The sequence below is a fragment of the Triplophysa rosa genome, linkage group LG12 (genome assembly GCF_024868665.1).
Source record: "Triplophysa rosa linkage group LG12, Trosa_1v2, whole genome shotgun sequence".
Taxonomy (NCBI): Eukaryota; Metazoa; Chordata; class Actinopteri; order Cypriniformes; family Nemacheilidae; genus Triplophysa; species Triplophysa rosa.
This window is the reverse complement of record NC_079901.1, coordinates 2,012,075-2,028,844: the sequence shown is the minus strand read 5'-3', so window position 1 is coordinate 2,028,844 and position 16,770 is coordinate 2,012,075. Positions and strand designations below refer to the sequence as shown.

The following is a 16,770-nucleotide window of genomic DNA, read 5'->3' as shown; positions in this document are numbered from 1 at the left end:
AGAGCTTGCCAGATCTGACTCCTTTAATAATAATAATATGAATAAAAAATATGTAATCTAAATGGATGGAAATTCTATATGCAATCAAAATACATAAATCTTATGTATTAGGCAAAATATTTTTTGAGTGCGGCTCCCAAAGTCTCTGGCTGCTAGAGATGCCGCTTGAAGTGCCGCTGTAGCGGCAGTGGCCGGAGAAAGTCTCTGGCTGCGGAGATGCTGCACTTTCAAAATCATAAACTCTTTTCTGTATTTACTGAATAACAGTTTATCGCCTATTTACATAGCATTTCAAAGTAATATGTATACACTGCATCTTTATAAAGTCATGTGATTTTTTATTTCTTCGGCACTTAAAGAACAAAATATTGAATCAGACAGTTGTATCATTACACACATTATTTGATGTCACTCGCACGCAGTATTACAATATTACAGTATTAAAATATTACATCGGATTATGTAATTGATCAGCGCAGTTACTACAAAGGGCGACGGGTGCCAAAGAAAGTCCTTGGCTGCTAGAGATGCCATTGTGCCGCTGCTGAGAAGCCACCGGAAGTGCCGCTGCGAGATGCCGCTGTAGCGACAGATGCCGGACGAAATTCTCTGGCTGCTGGAGAAGCCACCGGAAGTGCCGCTGCGAGATGCCGCTGTAGCGACAGATGCCGGACGAAATTCTCTGGCTGCTGGAGAAGCCACCGGAAGTGCCACTTGAGATGCCGATGCCGCGATTTGCGCCAGCCCCTACTGAAAACTGTTGCAGATTCCATGTCAACTATGAAGAATCAGTCTCAAAACTGTGGGTTCCATTTCCAAAGAAAGACTTTAATATCAGATATACAAAGCCGAGTTGCCTGCAGAACAACCAAAGACCTTGTCTCAATACCCATGCATACATACAGTTCGTTGTTACCTCCCATATGTTACTTTTAGCATGCCTGTAACCTGACATGTGTTGCTGTTGCATTCTCAGCAACATATGGATTTTTGATACACTATTCTCTATACCATATTTGGATCTTCACATATTTAACTTTGAATACATTGCATGACTTGTAAAGGTCACACAACCTAAGTTTATCTATAGGTTGTGTAGGTCTCCTTATTCTAACCAAAAGACACTGAGAGTTTCCTTATTACTATAGGATCACGGTTATGTGTACACACACAATATAATTCACTAGTTCATAATTCTGCTCATAATGCACAACACCATAATTGAGCCACAACACCACATTTGAAAATTTTCCACACAGTGTGCTTTAAGATATATATTTTTTTAAGTCATTATTTATCATGATACTGGTGTGTTGTTGTGTAAAGTAGTCAAGTCATGGGCTAGTGTTATGTTACTTATAAGTAAATGTAATTAGTATTTCTTTAGCTAAAAAGACTAAACATGCTTGTCGCTACCCGATCCGTCCCGGAAACACGATTTGTTCCACGCATGCGCGAAACTGACGCCACATCCGGTCGATACAATTTACGGCAGTTAAAAAAAAAGTTTGTTCCATACTGGAAGTAGTTTTTAAAGAAACTCTTTATTGAACATTGCATTTAACATCAAAAGACATTAAACACATTACAATTTGTAATGGTTTGGAGAAACGTACAAGGGATACACTAAGAATCCTGTTCAGAGCGAAACATTGTTTTTTTCGATTATTTTTTATGTTGCTTTTTATTTTATTTTTTAATACCAATGAAAATACAATATGACAAAATGTTATGTCAGGAGTGAGAAATAGATTTTTATTTATATAAAAAAAATTGTTTATAGTAAAACTAAAAGTTTATTTTTTTATTAATGATTCTCTTCTTAAATACTTTTTTGACAAAATATGTAAAGGTTAATATGTGTCACAAATTGTTACCCCAATTAAATAATTGAAAAATTAAATACAAATGTTAATTATTAAGTTGAATTTTAAGACACCATTTAGTAAAGTGTGTGTTTTTATTTATATGTTATGCTCTACATATTTTAGCATACTTTAACAAATGTCTGTATTTAAGAAACACAGAATTTTCTGAATTCATTCAATTTATTTATTTATACATTTGTTCCTTCTTTTCTTTAGTCATTCATTCACTCACTACCTCCCTCCCTCAGTCACACACTCACTCACTACCTCCCTCCCTCACTCATCTATTCATCTACTTAAATTGCTGATTGAGGAACATGGCATTGACCTTTAGGCCGTGTTTATCAATACAGTATGCCAAAAAATGTTTCCATGTCTTCTTGATACTGAAATACAAACAAAAAGTCATCCTTCGCCTTGGAGAATTGACCCCTCAGGACCTTTCTGATGACATTTTGTTGATCGTCCATGTGCATCCGCAAAAATACAGGCTCTGTCACCTCCCCATGGAATAAGTCTCTGTGACTTTGTATTCAGTCCCATGCTGAATGTAGGTCTCTGACAATGGCTGGCTGCTGCACCTGGTAAAGTAAAAACACAAGTTTGTATTCATGTATGTATATGTGCATGCATGTATATAGGCACATATTCAGCATGCATCCAACTGCTTAATATACTATATGACCACAATAGATTTCACTCTGCTGCCATGTTGAAATCGAAAAGGTGGGAAGAAAACCGGAAGGACAGATAGACTGCAATGGTTTGGACTACCGTCGGGTGTCTGTGACATGAAAAAAACAAATGATGCATTTAAAAACAACGTTAGATTGGCTGTGTGTGCGCAAATGAAACCCGCAAATGGCAGTTTAAACAGCCACTAATATGTTCTCACTTTACCAACATTGACTTTACAGATGTAATATTATTATCTTGGCTGGATAGTCTATCATACACTTGTTGAATGCACCACCACTGGCAAATCAATGGAACCTCCTCCTAAAACACACACATGCACGAACGCACACACAGTAGTTTGATGGCATATGTTTTCTTGTGTGAAAATCCAGCTTACCTCTGTGAATGTTAATGGACACGATGTGCAGGTGCATACTGTGAAACACAAATAACACTGTAAGAGTTTGCTTTTATTATCTAACAGCTCTGACAAATGAAACATTCTTACCATCAGCATGCAGATAATTAACTAAGGCCTAGTGCTGGCGTAAGCTAAAGCCTTGTCTGTGAAACCGGCCCATAATAGTACACAGTAAATGTTGTCGTGCAGCTTCTTCTACAATCTTGAGGCAAGCATTTCCCATCTGAAATTAAAGGCAGATCGTTTACATCCTTGTGAAAGCTGCCATGTTTAAAATGATGCATTGTCTCAGCTTCAGCTGCTGTCTTAGACTGCACGGGTTCTGAAATCACCCACTTGGTGTACAGGTCAGTCATGGTATGGACATACTTGTTGCTGCGTTCTGTTTCTGGTAGTGGTCCAATCAATCTAAACCAAGCACCTCCCAAGCTTCTTTTACCTGCATGGGACAAAATTAGCATCAGTCAAATGCTGGTAAAACTGTACACAAGCTTGAGACTAGCTTGTTAGTCTCATGACCATGCACAAATATTGTAAGCAGTACCTTAATGTAATGCAAGACTCGCACAACAGTTTGATGGGGTCATTCAGCTGGCAGCAGTGACAAGATCTCACCTAAAAGCAACACAAAAATGTCTAGGTTGGCGAGAACAATAAACTAAAAATAACTTCTAAATCAAGAAGGTACCTAACAACCTGAGGTGGAAAAAGTTCTTAAATACAGATGCTTTAAAAAATAGGAAAAAGTATCAATTAAAAGTAAAGTACCACCTCTGTAGGATATTACCCATTCTTTCACGTCGTTGATTATTGTGGACCAATAGTAGCCAGCAATAACCCTGTTTTGAGTGCCTCTGACACCACTGTGATTGACAGTTCCTGGGTTATTGTGGCACTCTGTAAAATCAGATGTTTTCTCTTCCTCTGACAGGACAACTAGCCGTATGTACTGCATGCTCTGCTAGGGCCCATGTAGAAGAGTCTGTCATCTGTTTAAAGAGGAAAGGTTGCAGTTCAAAGTAAAGAAAAATAAATCATATTAATATCTGACTCAGATTAATCTACATTTATGATCACTTTTATCACTATGATATTAATACCCTGCTGAAAAAAATAAGCAATTCTATTGGATTTAATGGTCATAATAGAAATAGTTTTGGATGGGATGGAAACTATGGTCTATGTACTGTGGCAGATGTAAACCTCTGAACAATGCCCAAAACAATACAAAACAAGAATTTTGTAATGGTTTTAATTGTAGAAAGCTAATGGTTCTGTTATCAAATCTATTTTCATTCAGCAGGGCACCCAAGTACGAGAGCTGAACAGGTAATTTACAGTTAACGTATAAATTAAGCACATGACATATTGTGTAACGTTAGACAGTCAGTTTCTTTGAGGGTATCATTCGTAGACGCCCGTTTTACCTTCCGACGCTCTGTAGGGCTGTCAGGAATTTCTCCTTTTAAGAGATAATATTTAAGTTGTTCATCAAATGCAAAAGAATCCATACTGCTATCACATATACTCATCACCAAATATCTAATCGAGCACATCCGCAGGACAAGTGTCGTGATGCGCTTTTGCACATGTGCAATACAAATCGAGCAACCCCTGAAAGGATCGAGTCGACGTCGTAAAAACTGGATTAACCGGAAGGGGCGTCAGTGTCGCGCATGCGCGGAACAAATTGTGTTTCCGGGACGGATCAGGTAGCGACAATGCTAAGTAGTTCTGGTTAATATGGCGGACCCTGACGTGCACGCATGTAGCCTGGCAGGTGCTGCATGTTGTTTGTGCTGTTTTTCTAAACCAGGGGTCACCAACTAGCGAACTCCGGTCCGAATGCGGACCGCGAGATGCGTCCGTCCGGACCTCAAAGCCTTTTGACATAATAAGTAAATGAACGCCTAACATTATTTTCTAATGCAATCAAATTTATACCAGGCACATCAAGGTCTGCTCAGTAGCAGTTTGGGTCCTACGGCGCCACGGACAGTTAACATATGCGCACTGTTGCTACGTTCAGACGTCGATGAGTGAAGAGAGCCGAGACAGACTAGATGCAGCGCGCAGACAGATGTAACTGTCGGTGACTCAAAAACAATGTCCTTTTCAAAAGTTAGAAAAGTTGACGCTGAAAACCATGTTTTCCGAGATGAATGGCTCGAGAGATTTGCATTTATTCTTCCTCCATCGAGATGCACGTGACCGGTTTGTCTCATTTGCTAGGAGTCTGTTGCGGTTATCAAAAGTGGAAACCTTGAACGGCATTATGAAACTAGACATAGACACAGTACTGGTTAAATCTGAAGTAATAATCTCCAATTTTGTCCCTTGTTTCTTAACCACTGTGGGAGGTGTTGATGCAGTAATCTGACGCGTGCTGAGTTGCTTGAATAGATCCAGAAAGCCTTGCTGATGTTCCAAATAATAACTGTTTATTCAATCAAAACCAAACTGAATTACTACAAAAAGAAAAACAACTTAAAGGCCACATGCAGGCTTGTTGTTTGCTGCCATTTTAGCTCAATGCGCACGGTCAAAAACTGTGTGTTCTCGCACCAGCGCCCTCTTCCTGTCAAGGGTGGCATATCCTTTTAAACCTTTTTTCCTCTACACCTATAGAGGACACACACTCAGAGAAATAAACAACATTAACAATATAGCAACAAATTGATATTTAAATGAACATGTAGAAAAGTTTAATAAAATAATAAGTATGGCTCCTACAGACACTATGAAGAAACTTACCCGCAGCAGTCCGAGGTAAGGACACGGAAAATATATGAGCTCAAATCCCAGTAGGAGCGATCTACACGGGTCCTCCCTCACTCACTTACCGTGTTCCCTAAGAATACAGTGGATCTTAGGAAAACATAACAAGCCCTTTACTGATGGGGAAATAGAGTGCATGGAAGCTGCGTGTGAAACACTTATAGAAGGAAAATAAAGACATGAACTAAGAGAAAATATTAAACAAACCCCCCTTTCAGCTGCAACAGCCACAAGAAGAGCTGAAATGTTATAAGAGGATGATCAGTCACAACTTGATGCTGCTACGTGTTCATCTCAGTTCAGCAGAAAACAACACTTTAGTTTTCTTTTAAAGTTGTTATTGTTGAAATGAATGTATGTTCAGTGCAGGTTTAGAGTTTAGGGCATTTTGCACATTTTCCTTCATTACATTGTTGTCAGACATTGTTATGCCGTCGTATAGATATGAAAAGACATTAGGGATGTAACGATTCACGATGCGATGCGAGTCACGATTCTGATCTCACGATGCAATTTATTCACGATTTACTCACGATTTATTTTTACAAAATGAGTTGAAACAAATTAGAAATGAACAACTTCCCTTGCATTATTTCTTAAATGCTTCACGTTTCTTTGTATAATAAAACAATGTTTTATTTCAAATAACAAAACTAAACTGCAATTTTATAACAAATTAATAATAGAAAAAGTCTCTTTAATATAAACAAACTAATACTGTCTGAGCTTTTCTTGGATTTTTTTGCATTTAAGAAATATCAGCATGTCCACGTTTAGATTTGCAGTGAAAATAGCGGCCCCTGCTGTTGTGTATAGCAACAGTGCTGTTGAGCATGAAGTGCTCTAAAACTTCCTGGTATACGGCTGCATTGACCTTGGACCTCAGAAAACACAGTGGACCAACACCAGCAGATGACATGGCACCCCAAACCATCACTGACTGTGGAAACTTTACACTGGACCTCAAGCAACGTGGATTCTGTGCCTCTCCTCTCTTCCTCCAGACTCTGGGACCCTGATTTCCAAAGGAAATGCAAATTGTACTTTCATCAGAGAACATAACTTTGGACCACTCAGCAGCAGTCCAGTCCTTTTTGTCTTTAGCCCAGGCGAGACGCTTCTGATGCTTCCTGCTGCTGACCAACTTTATGGAGATGCAGATTTCATTTTCCAACAGGACTTGGCACCTGCACACAGTGCCAAAGCTACCAGTACCTGGTTTAAGGACCATGGTATCCCTGTTCTTAATTGGCCAGCAAACTCGCCTGACCTTAACGCCATAGAAAATCTATGGGGTATTGTGAAGAGGAAGATGCGATATGCCAGACCCAACAATGCAGAAGAGCTGAAGGCCACTATCAGAGCAATCTGGGCTCTCATAACACCTGAGCAGTGCCACAGACTGATCGACTCCATGCCACGCCGCATTGCTGCAGTAATTCAGGCAAAAGGAGCCCCGACTAAGTATTGAGTGCTGTACATGCTCATACTTTTCATGTTCATACTTTTCAGTTGGCCAAGATTTCTAAAAATCCTTTCTTTGTATTGGTCTTAAGTAATATTCTTATTTTCTGAGATACTGAATTTGGGATTTTCATTAGTTGTCAGTTATAATCATCAAATTAAAAGAAATAAACATTTGAAATATATCAGTCTGTGTGTAATGAATGAATATAATATACAAGTTTCACTTTTTGAATGGAATTAGTGAAATAAATCAACTTTTTGATGATATTCTAATTATATGACCAGCACCTGTATGCACAGCCGATTTTCCACCTACAAGAAATAACTGAAATAGAAGTAACAAATACCATCAGTGGCTTAAAAAATTCTAAGGCCATGGATATCTATGGCCTTGATACTATTTTTTTTTTAAAAGGCACAAAGAGACCCTTCTACAACCCATTACATATTTGATTAATCAGTCCTTAAGACAATCCATTGTGCCATCAGCATGGAAGATGGCCCTGGTCACACCCATTTTTAAATCAGGTGAAAGATCAGATATGGCCAATTATCGGCTGTTGTTTCTAAAATAGTCGAAAAATGGGTGGCTAAATTACTGATCCAACATCTTAATAAAAGCAATAATTAATTTCACCCTTTGCAATTTGGGTTCAGGGCCCATCACTCAACAGAAACAGCTAACTGCTTGTTTTTGGAAAAAGTTAAAGGCTACCTAGATAAGAGTTCTTATGTTGGTGCTGTCTTTCTAGACCTAAAGCAAGCTTTTGATACTGTTAATCACAAAGTTCTTTTATCTAAATCAACATATTTTAATTTCTCTGAACAAGCTCTCAACTGGATAAAATCATACTTGTCCAGTAGAAAGCAATGTGTTCGTATTAATGATTCAAAGTCCCCATTCTGTGAATGTCCAGTAGGGGGCCCCCAAGGCTCCATACTTGGTCCAATCCTGTTTACATTGTATATAAATGATCTGCCAGAGGCATGTAAAATGTTGATGTTCAGATGTATGCAGATGATGCTGTAATCTTTACATATGCTAAGAACTACCAAGAGATAGCATCCACACTTACATCTGCACTGACTCACATTGATGACTGGCTTACTAAGTCATGTCTATCTAAACACCAAAAAAACAGTCTGTATGGCGTTTACCAAACAAAATATGAAGGTGTCACATTCTAATGTGTTCCTTATAGGACAGGAGCTTGATATTAATGTTAATTATTTCAAGTATCTAGGAGTCACATATGACTCCACCCTAACATTCAAATATCATGTAAAAAAGCTGGCAAATAAAGTTAAATTCAATTTACAGAATTTTAAACAAGTTAGACCATTTCTAGACACCAAAGCTGCCAAGTTGTTCTTATATACTATGATCTTTTCACATATCCAGTATTGTTTTATAAATTGGTCATTAACTAGCACAACTACTCTTAAAAGTATTGAATCTCTATTTAAGAAAGCCATAAAAACTTTTGATAAAAAAGTGTTGTCATTCCACTATTGCGATATCTTAGAAAGACAATTTTTTTTAAGCTTTGACAATTTCAAACGTCTGAAGTATGCTTGTTTGGTATATGTGGTATAAGTGTTACATAATCTTGCCTCCCCTTCGCTGCATGGCTTTTTCCAAAGACTTGAAAGCGGAGGTAGTACACGGGCCTCTGTAAACGGGGACTGTGTGGCAGAGGTGGGACCAAGTCATTGTATTGCAAGTCACAAGTAAGTCTCAAGTCTTTGCCCTCAAGTCCCAAGTCAAGACAGACAAGTCCCGAGTCAAGTCCCAAGTCAAGACAGACAAGTCCCGAGTCAAGTCCCAAGTCAAGACCGACAAGTCTCAAGTCAAGTCCCAAGTCCTACAGTTTGAGTTTCGAGTCCTTTCGAGTCCCTTTAAAGGGAACCCGGTGTATAGAGAGATGTATGGCTTAATGCGTTGTAATAGCCTTACACTACTAGCATTTGTCGTTAGAAACACATCAAATATTTTCAGTTCTTAAAAAAAAAACTAAATGTAATACTCATTTTAACCTAAGGAGGCCGCCATGTTCTTTTTCGTAAACTGGTTGCAAGCACAGCTAGGCAGCCAAACTAAACACCGACACACTAATCAGTTCTTCAGTAAATATAAGGTTCTGTAGGATAATATATATTTTTTATATATATGTGTGTAACAATGTTCACAGCAAGTAAGAAGGAGGAGGGAACCGGCGAACGTTGAACAACAAAACTTTAATAAAATAAACAAACAACAAAACGAAAGTAAAATGCCAGCAGCTCCCTCACGGTCGACTGCCGGTCACACATAATAAAACATAACGTAAAGTCCAGGCCTGGTTCTCTCTCGTCCTTTACAGTTGTCGCTCCTGCTTTTATATAATGCTAAAAGAAGAAAGAAAATAAAGACGCAATTTGGTGTATTTTCCTGCAATTTGGTGTATTTTCCTACATTTTAATATTGTTTGTCAGAAACAACACAAACATGCATATTAATAACCAAAATCATTTCGAATTTATCATATACACGATGTTTTAGCCATTATACAATGCATTTTATCCAGATTTGGACTTTTTGATGTTGATTTATCCACATCAGTAGCCTAACGTTATTGTCTTCTCTCCCTCGGTCCATTAGCTGACGGGGGCTAATATTCACGTGTGCTCTAATACAGAATAAATAACCAAACCGCAAGCATTATTATTGTGTTTATCAGTATATTCTCATAATGTATAAAGTATACGATTACGGTGGATGCTGATGTCTTAAATAGTCTTAAATGTCTCAAAGGCGGTAGTTTAAAGCTATGATTTAATGCACGCTCACCTTGAACAGACGTCTAATATTGAACATTCTTCTTTTATGGCTGGCAGGCTGGCTATTGTGTCAAGAGGACATACCGCCACCTACTGTCCCTGTGTGTTTGTATATCTGATCTTATGTTTTACGTGTCATATTTTACTGTTATATATGGAAAACGTGTGTGCTTCGCTGTTGCGAAAGAGAACAGGTTTAGGTCGCAACCATTTGACATCACGGACTCTGACGCAAAAATAGCGGCCTCCTAGTAAAAATATTTTTTCAAAGTTTATGAATATGTTTGACAGTTACACCGTTTTTTTATTTCACAATTATAAAGTCAATGCCATTGTTCATATATTAAGCCATACATCGCTCTATACCCAGGGATCCTTTTAACGTGTTTGCAATGTAACGTTAACAGTGAGTTTACAGTCTCATTGATTTAACTATGCAGCTAGCAAAGTTACTTAGCCGATAAGCTAACGTTAGCGTCATTCAAAACTTACCGTTCTTTGTGCAACTTCAAATGTCGAACGAAGTTAGAAGTTGTTGCGTCTCCATCTGTAATCTTCGACCCGCATGTTTTGCATATTGTAGTTCGTTTTTTGTTGACCACCTCGTAGTTTTTATACCCGAACGAAACTATCTTAGGTATCATATATGCCAACTGGCGCGTTGTTTGACAGTTCTTCTTCATTGGTTGTCCTGCAATTTGATTGGATGGATACTGTCGGATCAAAACAACGTGATCTAAATTGATTGGATGTTGTGCCGACAGCACACACACACGCACACACACACACACGCACACACAGACACACGCACACACAGATGCACATAAACACAGAGAGAGATAGAGCGGTCCACGTCAACATACTTTTTAATCTTTGGGTTTTGGGGAAAGTAGCAAGTCTTTTCAAGTCAAAAGGCTCAAGTCCAAGTGAAGTCACGAGTTACTGATGTTAAAGTCCAAGTCGAGTTGCAAGTCTCTTTACATTTTGTCAAGTCGAGTCAAAAGTCATCAAATTCATGACTCGAGTCTGACTCGAGTCCAAGTCATGTTGACTCGAGTCCACACCTCTGCTGTGTGGTACCATTTAGGCGTACCACTTTTGGACAAAACGCTTTGTCAATAATAGGCGGTAAAATCTGGAACAGTTTGCTCCTCCCAATAAGAGAGTGTCCTACATTCAACACCTTTAAAACTCACTTAAAACAGTGGCTTCTAGAAAACCAGAGATGCATTCATTTTTAACTATCACACAATGTCTTTTCCATCATGTATTTTTGTTTCGTTTTGTTGTTTGTTGTCAATGCATATGTCACCATTATATGTACCTTTTCATTTCTAGTGAATGAATGTTGTATTATTGTTGGCTGTCTTTATGTTAGTTTTATGTTACCTGCCTAGGGACTGCAGATGAAAAGTAGTTATTGTTACTAATTATGGCATATTTACATGGTGTATTCTTATACAACAATGTTCATGAATATGCATGGTCCCTATTAAATAAATCAATAAAATAAAAATAAAATAAATGTGTCAGAGATGTCTAAAAAGTCACACAAGGCCTTGGGGGACGATGAATGGATGTCCTGTCAGCGACGGTTTGCCAGCACAGGGGTTTCATGTCATGGTCCTACCTTTTTGTCCACAATTTTCTAGCCTTGTGGCAGGATCATGACAGATCCCTTATGTTTAGTGTGAGAAAGTCATGGTTTGTTTATCTTTCGACATACCATGTGCTTTCTCGTGTCTTGTCATTGGCCCCACCCTCTCGTTTCCTGGCCGTGTATGATTACCCTCACCTGCCCTGTGTTACCATCCCTCGTTTGTCTTCCCTATAAGATGCCCTCATGTTCATTGTCTTGTGCTCTTTCGTCGAGTTCGGTCGTGTTTCGTTGAGTGAGTCTTAGTGTATTGGTCTGTGTGAATTAGTTTACTTGTGCCCTCCCTCACACCCTGTCCGGGAGCCTCCGTGGAGCTTTACCTTGCCCAGTTTGTTTATTTGAATTACCCTACCCCAACGTTGTGTCGTGTCTAGTTTTGGTTATTGTTGCCCCCTCGAGGGAAGTGTTTATTTCAAGTTTTTGTGTTTTAGTTCGTCCGGTTAGACACCCCCTCGTGGGCATTTCCTTTGTTGTGTGTTCTGTGTTTTGTTAATAAATATCTCCTTGTTTCACCCCCCGTCTGCCTGCATTTGTGTTCTTCTGCCACGCCGAGTCATGACATTTGGCCCTCTGAAGCTGGCAACAGACCTGCTCCCCGTGGCCAGGCAACACTTTTTGGTGGACCACAGAAATGCCATTGTCGATTCCACACGCCTAAGGTATGCATGTCAGACGTTCGGGTAATCATCTCTTTCGTGTCATTTTCACACTAGGACCACACAACCCTTTTTTGTGACCAAAACTCGTATGCCTTCAATGTGCTTTGCTGTGGGATTCAAAAATAGTCGTTGAGATTTTTATACAGTATTTATAAAGCTTGATAAAGTCATGCTGCTGTTTACATCCCTGACCGTAGATTACAATGTTTGCTTGATATAGCCCCATAGCTCATACAACGATGAAATTGGGGGAGCACAGAGGTAATTGTAAAAGGCTATGGATTTTGCTCCATTATTCAGAAAAAAATGTTTTGCAAAAAGCATTTTAATTTTACTTCAAACAGTTGAGATGTCAGCAGCCATTTCCCATATCAATAATATTTATGTTACAATACTGTAAAAGGCTGTATTAATTGGTGTATACTTGTAAATAAAAAATGAATATATTTTATGTGTTCTACTGTGTCAATTTAAAAGCCAACAAACTAGATGTATCCTCAGATTACGAAGCACATGTTATATTTATGACCTCATAGCACAAAAACACAGCAAGCAAGAAAAAAAACATTGAAACGGATATGCATTTTTAAAATTGACTTTAAAACCTAAAGAGACCAGTTATTACTGATTTTCTTTTTATTGAGTGTTACATTTATAAAGCTTCTCCTACTTCCGCTTCTGCCCTCAGACTCTCGCTGGTGTACACAGATGGATTGTGGATTAAATATATAAATGTCTGTGAATGTTATATTTTGCAAACCCTGTGATTATTTTGATCTTTAAAAAAATACAATGACTCTACACACTCTTGATTGTTCTACCAGAAAGACTCAGGAGGCAAAATGTTTGGTAATAAACATTTATTAGGCAACTGATCGTGACAAGGTGTGAATATGGTAAATGTATATAGTTCTTTGGCGTAGGCCCTGTCCGTAGCTCGCATCCAGAGGGTCAAGAATTCCTGCACTTCCTGCCTGAGATGGAGGCAGGGGCACAGCCAACCCCCCTGGGGTTAATGGACAGGGACCATCCTGGTGGTGGGGAGGATGGGGGTGAATGTCTGCTGCTTCAACTGCAAACGCAAACAGAGGGTAAGTGGCGATCTCATATATTCCAGTGTTAGATAATGATTGGTTAGGTGATGATTGGTTGAGTCTATACGTGGTGGGTGAAGCAAGATTGAGTCTTCCTGGCAGAACTTGCGCTTAAGCTTACATTTCTACCAGAAAGACTCGGGAGGCAAAATGTTTGGTAATAAACATTTATTAGGCAACTGATCGCGACAAGGTGCGAATATGGTAAATGTATATAGTTCTTTGGTGTAGGCCCTGTCCGTAGCTCGCATCCAGAGGGTCAAGAATTCCTGCACTTACTGCCTGAGATAGAGGCAGGGGCGCAGCCAACCCCTGAGAAGGTCAGGGACTTGCCTCTGGAGCGGGGCCTACCCCCAAAGAATTGAAGAAAGAAATTTCTACCCACCGATTGAAGTTTCTTGAGCTTCCTGAATAACAAGATTAGAATAAATTTGTTAGTAAGATTTTCAACATAACATCCACAGAGCCGTGAGTGAAGCTTGTATTATATTCATACTCTAGTGAACCTTCATTGTGTGGAAACGTTGTGGAAGTGGGAGGTTGTGAGGGAGTGGAGAGCCATAGAGGTTGGTTGTTTATTAGTAGGGGACTATTCTTAATATCCCTTAGGGATTATGACTGTGGAAGGCTATGATAGGCTGTGACTTGGGACTAGGTCCCGATAGGCCACAACATAGAGACTAGGCCCCGATAGGCCACAACATAGAGACGAGGCCCCGATAGGCCACAACATAGAGATGAGGCCCCGATAGGCCACAACATAGAGACGAGGCCCCGATAGCCCACAACATAGAGATGAGGCCCCGATAGGCCACAACATAGAGACGAGGCCCCGACAGGCCACAACATGGAGACGAGGCCCCGATAAGCCACAATATGGAGACGAGGCCCCGATAGGCCACAACATAGCGACGAGGCCCCGATAGGCCACAACATAGAGACGAGGCCCCGATAGGCCACAACATAGAGATGAGGCCCCGATAGGCCACAACATAGAGACGAGGCCCCGATAGGCCACAACATAAAGACTAGGCCTCAATAGGCCACGGCATAAAGCCGAGTGTTGGGGGAAGCAAGGCACCACCACCAGTAAATGCATGAAATACCTTAGTCTTGAGTTGAAAGAGCTTGTTGAGCTTCCGTGATGGTTCTGGAGTCCGGTCTTATGTAGGACTCGAATGCAGATGACAACCATCTGCCCAGCAGTTTTATTGTTGCTGTTGAAATTCCGCGTTCAGCGGCTGTCGTGGCTGCTCCGATCCTAAAGGAATGTCCGGTATAGAGGAGGGGCAATAGATTGCATGTTTCTGACACAGTGGCTAGTTGTGTTCTGAACCAGGTTTTGGTGGCGGGAGTGCCGTTAAGTAAAATGAAAAGAGGGCAGTGGTAAGGTGTTATGGGATGGACTTTAAGATAGTTCGTCATTGAAGTGAACGGACAGAAGCTGTTGTTGATTCTAGGGAGAGTTATTGTGACGCCGAATCTTTGTGTCATTTTTTGAGTGTTTGAGGAAAAGTGAGAAGACGTTGGAGGAAAACTGGATGTGAGAAAAAGAAACACCTCGTGAATGATCGTAATTTTTTGAGTCTGAAGTGAATTCCCCTGGGCGCATAAAACCGTAAAAAGCTGTGAGAAACATAGCCTCTAGCAGGGTATTGACGTATGGGGGGAAAAGACTGTTGCGTAACGAAGTAATTAATCTGTGTAATACAGATAGGGTGATGGGCTTACGTTTATCTGGAGGATTGGTTGATGATTTGGATAAACCTTTGAGCAACAAGCGCACGGAAGGTACGGTGAAGAGGCTCGGATAATTGGGGTTAAAATATCTGGTGTAGAATTGGATGCTCGCCAGCAATTTACGGATAGAGGAGATTTTTAGATTACGATTCTCGTGATTGTAGACTAGGAAGGAGCAGACTGTCGTCATCATGATGGGAAATAGGGGAATTTGGAGAGAGAAACAAAACATGGTGAACTGAGACCAGGCGGAGGTATAGGCTTTTAATGTGGATGGAGCCACTCCTTTAGCTATATAGCGTCTGACCGATATTAGGAGATCGTCTAATCTAATGTTATGTCCTCTAGGGTGGGGCAGGGTATTGTGTCCTGATTGGCTGAGGGGCATAGCCGTCTGAAAGCCTGTAAACGAAGACGAGACAGTGCATCAGCTATGATGTTGCGGTGGCCTGGAATATGTACAGCTTTGATGATAAAATGATGGAGGACTGACTACCAGATCAGACGTCGCATGAAAAGCATAATCGTCTGGCATCTCCCTTTGTTGATGATGGCTACCGTTGCCTCATTATCGCAGAACATCGTAATGCGTTTACGAGACCACGCCGAGCCCCAAATAACACTAGCTACCACTAAAGGATAGATCTCGTGAAGAGCGGACGAAACCTGAAGCCGGTTTGGGGAATTCATTTGGCCACTTTTCGGCGAACCATGGGCCTTGACAAAAATCCCCCGAAGCCGATAGAGGGGGCAGCGTCTGTAAAGAGTTGTAGATCTAGGGACAATTCGGAAGCATCGTCGTAAAAGAAGGATATTCCGTTCCAATTATTTAGCAGGTAGGACCAAAATCTGAGATCGGAACGACTTCCATCTAGCAAAATCAGGTACGGGATACGGGAGATGAATGATCTTCCTTGTGGGATTATGTTCATCGCAAAATTCAAGTGCCCTAGCAGCGAAAGCATGTCTCGTTTAGATGCTATGCTGCACGATGAAAACTCTTCCGTGAAGGACCGGATTCTTTGGAGCTTATCGCTTGCGAGGGAAGCTTGCATTTTATCTGTATCGAGTAGTATACCTAAAAATTCTAACAATTTAGAAGGGCCCTGTGTTTTCTCGTTTGAGAGAAGAACACCAACGTCGTAAAAGATCTGTTTGAGGGTGTCGAGAATGGAAGTTTGAGAATTAGCGAAGTCAATAAGCAAAAAAATCGTTGAGTAAATGTAAGACGAAGGGCAGTTTACAGACATTCAGCAGGATCCAACACAGAGCTTCGGAGAGGCAATTGAAAATGTGAGGGCTGCTTCTGCAACCGAACGTAAGTCTCGCTGCGAAATCAAATTTAGACTCCCATTTTACTCCGAAAAGATGCCGTTCTGCAGGATGTATTGGTATATTCTTGAAAGCGTCTGTGATGTCAGCTTTGGCTAGCCAAGCTCCTTGGCCGGCTATCTTTATTAGCTGGATGGCGTTATCGACTGAGGTATAATACAGGGAGAATGGTTCTGATGGAATGCATTCATTGACGCTTGCTGTCGTGCTAGAGTGCCGAAAAGACATGTCAAAAATTAGGCGTTTTTTACCCGAA

The 16,770-nt window shown here is 40.3% G+C and overlaps 1 long non-coding RNA gene across 5 annotated transcripts; it reads right to left on the bottom strand.

Annotated features, from left to right (window-relative positions):
- Positions 1-2,114: 2,114 nt before the first annotated feature.
- Positions 2,115-6,416, bottom strand: LOC130563238 (uncharacterized). Of its 5 annotated transcripts, XR_008964079.1 has the most exons (8): positions 4,395-6,377; positions 3,755-3,956; positions 3,512-3,582; positions 3,337-3,406; positions 3,055-3,190; positions 2,944-2,981; positions 2,554-2,652; positions 2,115-2,449 (listed from the first exon to the last, which is right to left on the bottom strand). It is a non-coding gene; the product is annotated as an uncharacterized LOC130563238 (long non-coding RNA). The 5 variants fall into 5 exon arrangements; XR_008964078.1 differs by having other exon boundaries at positions 2,115-2,652; positions 3,304-3,406; positions 4,395-6,416; XR_008964077.1 differs by having other exon boundaries at positions 2,115-2,652; positions 3,739-3,956; positions 4,395-6,381.
- Positions 6,417-16,770: the final 10,354 nt, after the last annotated feature.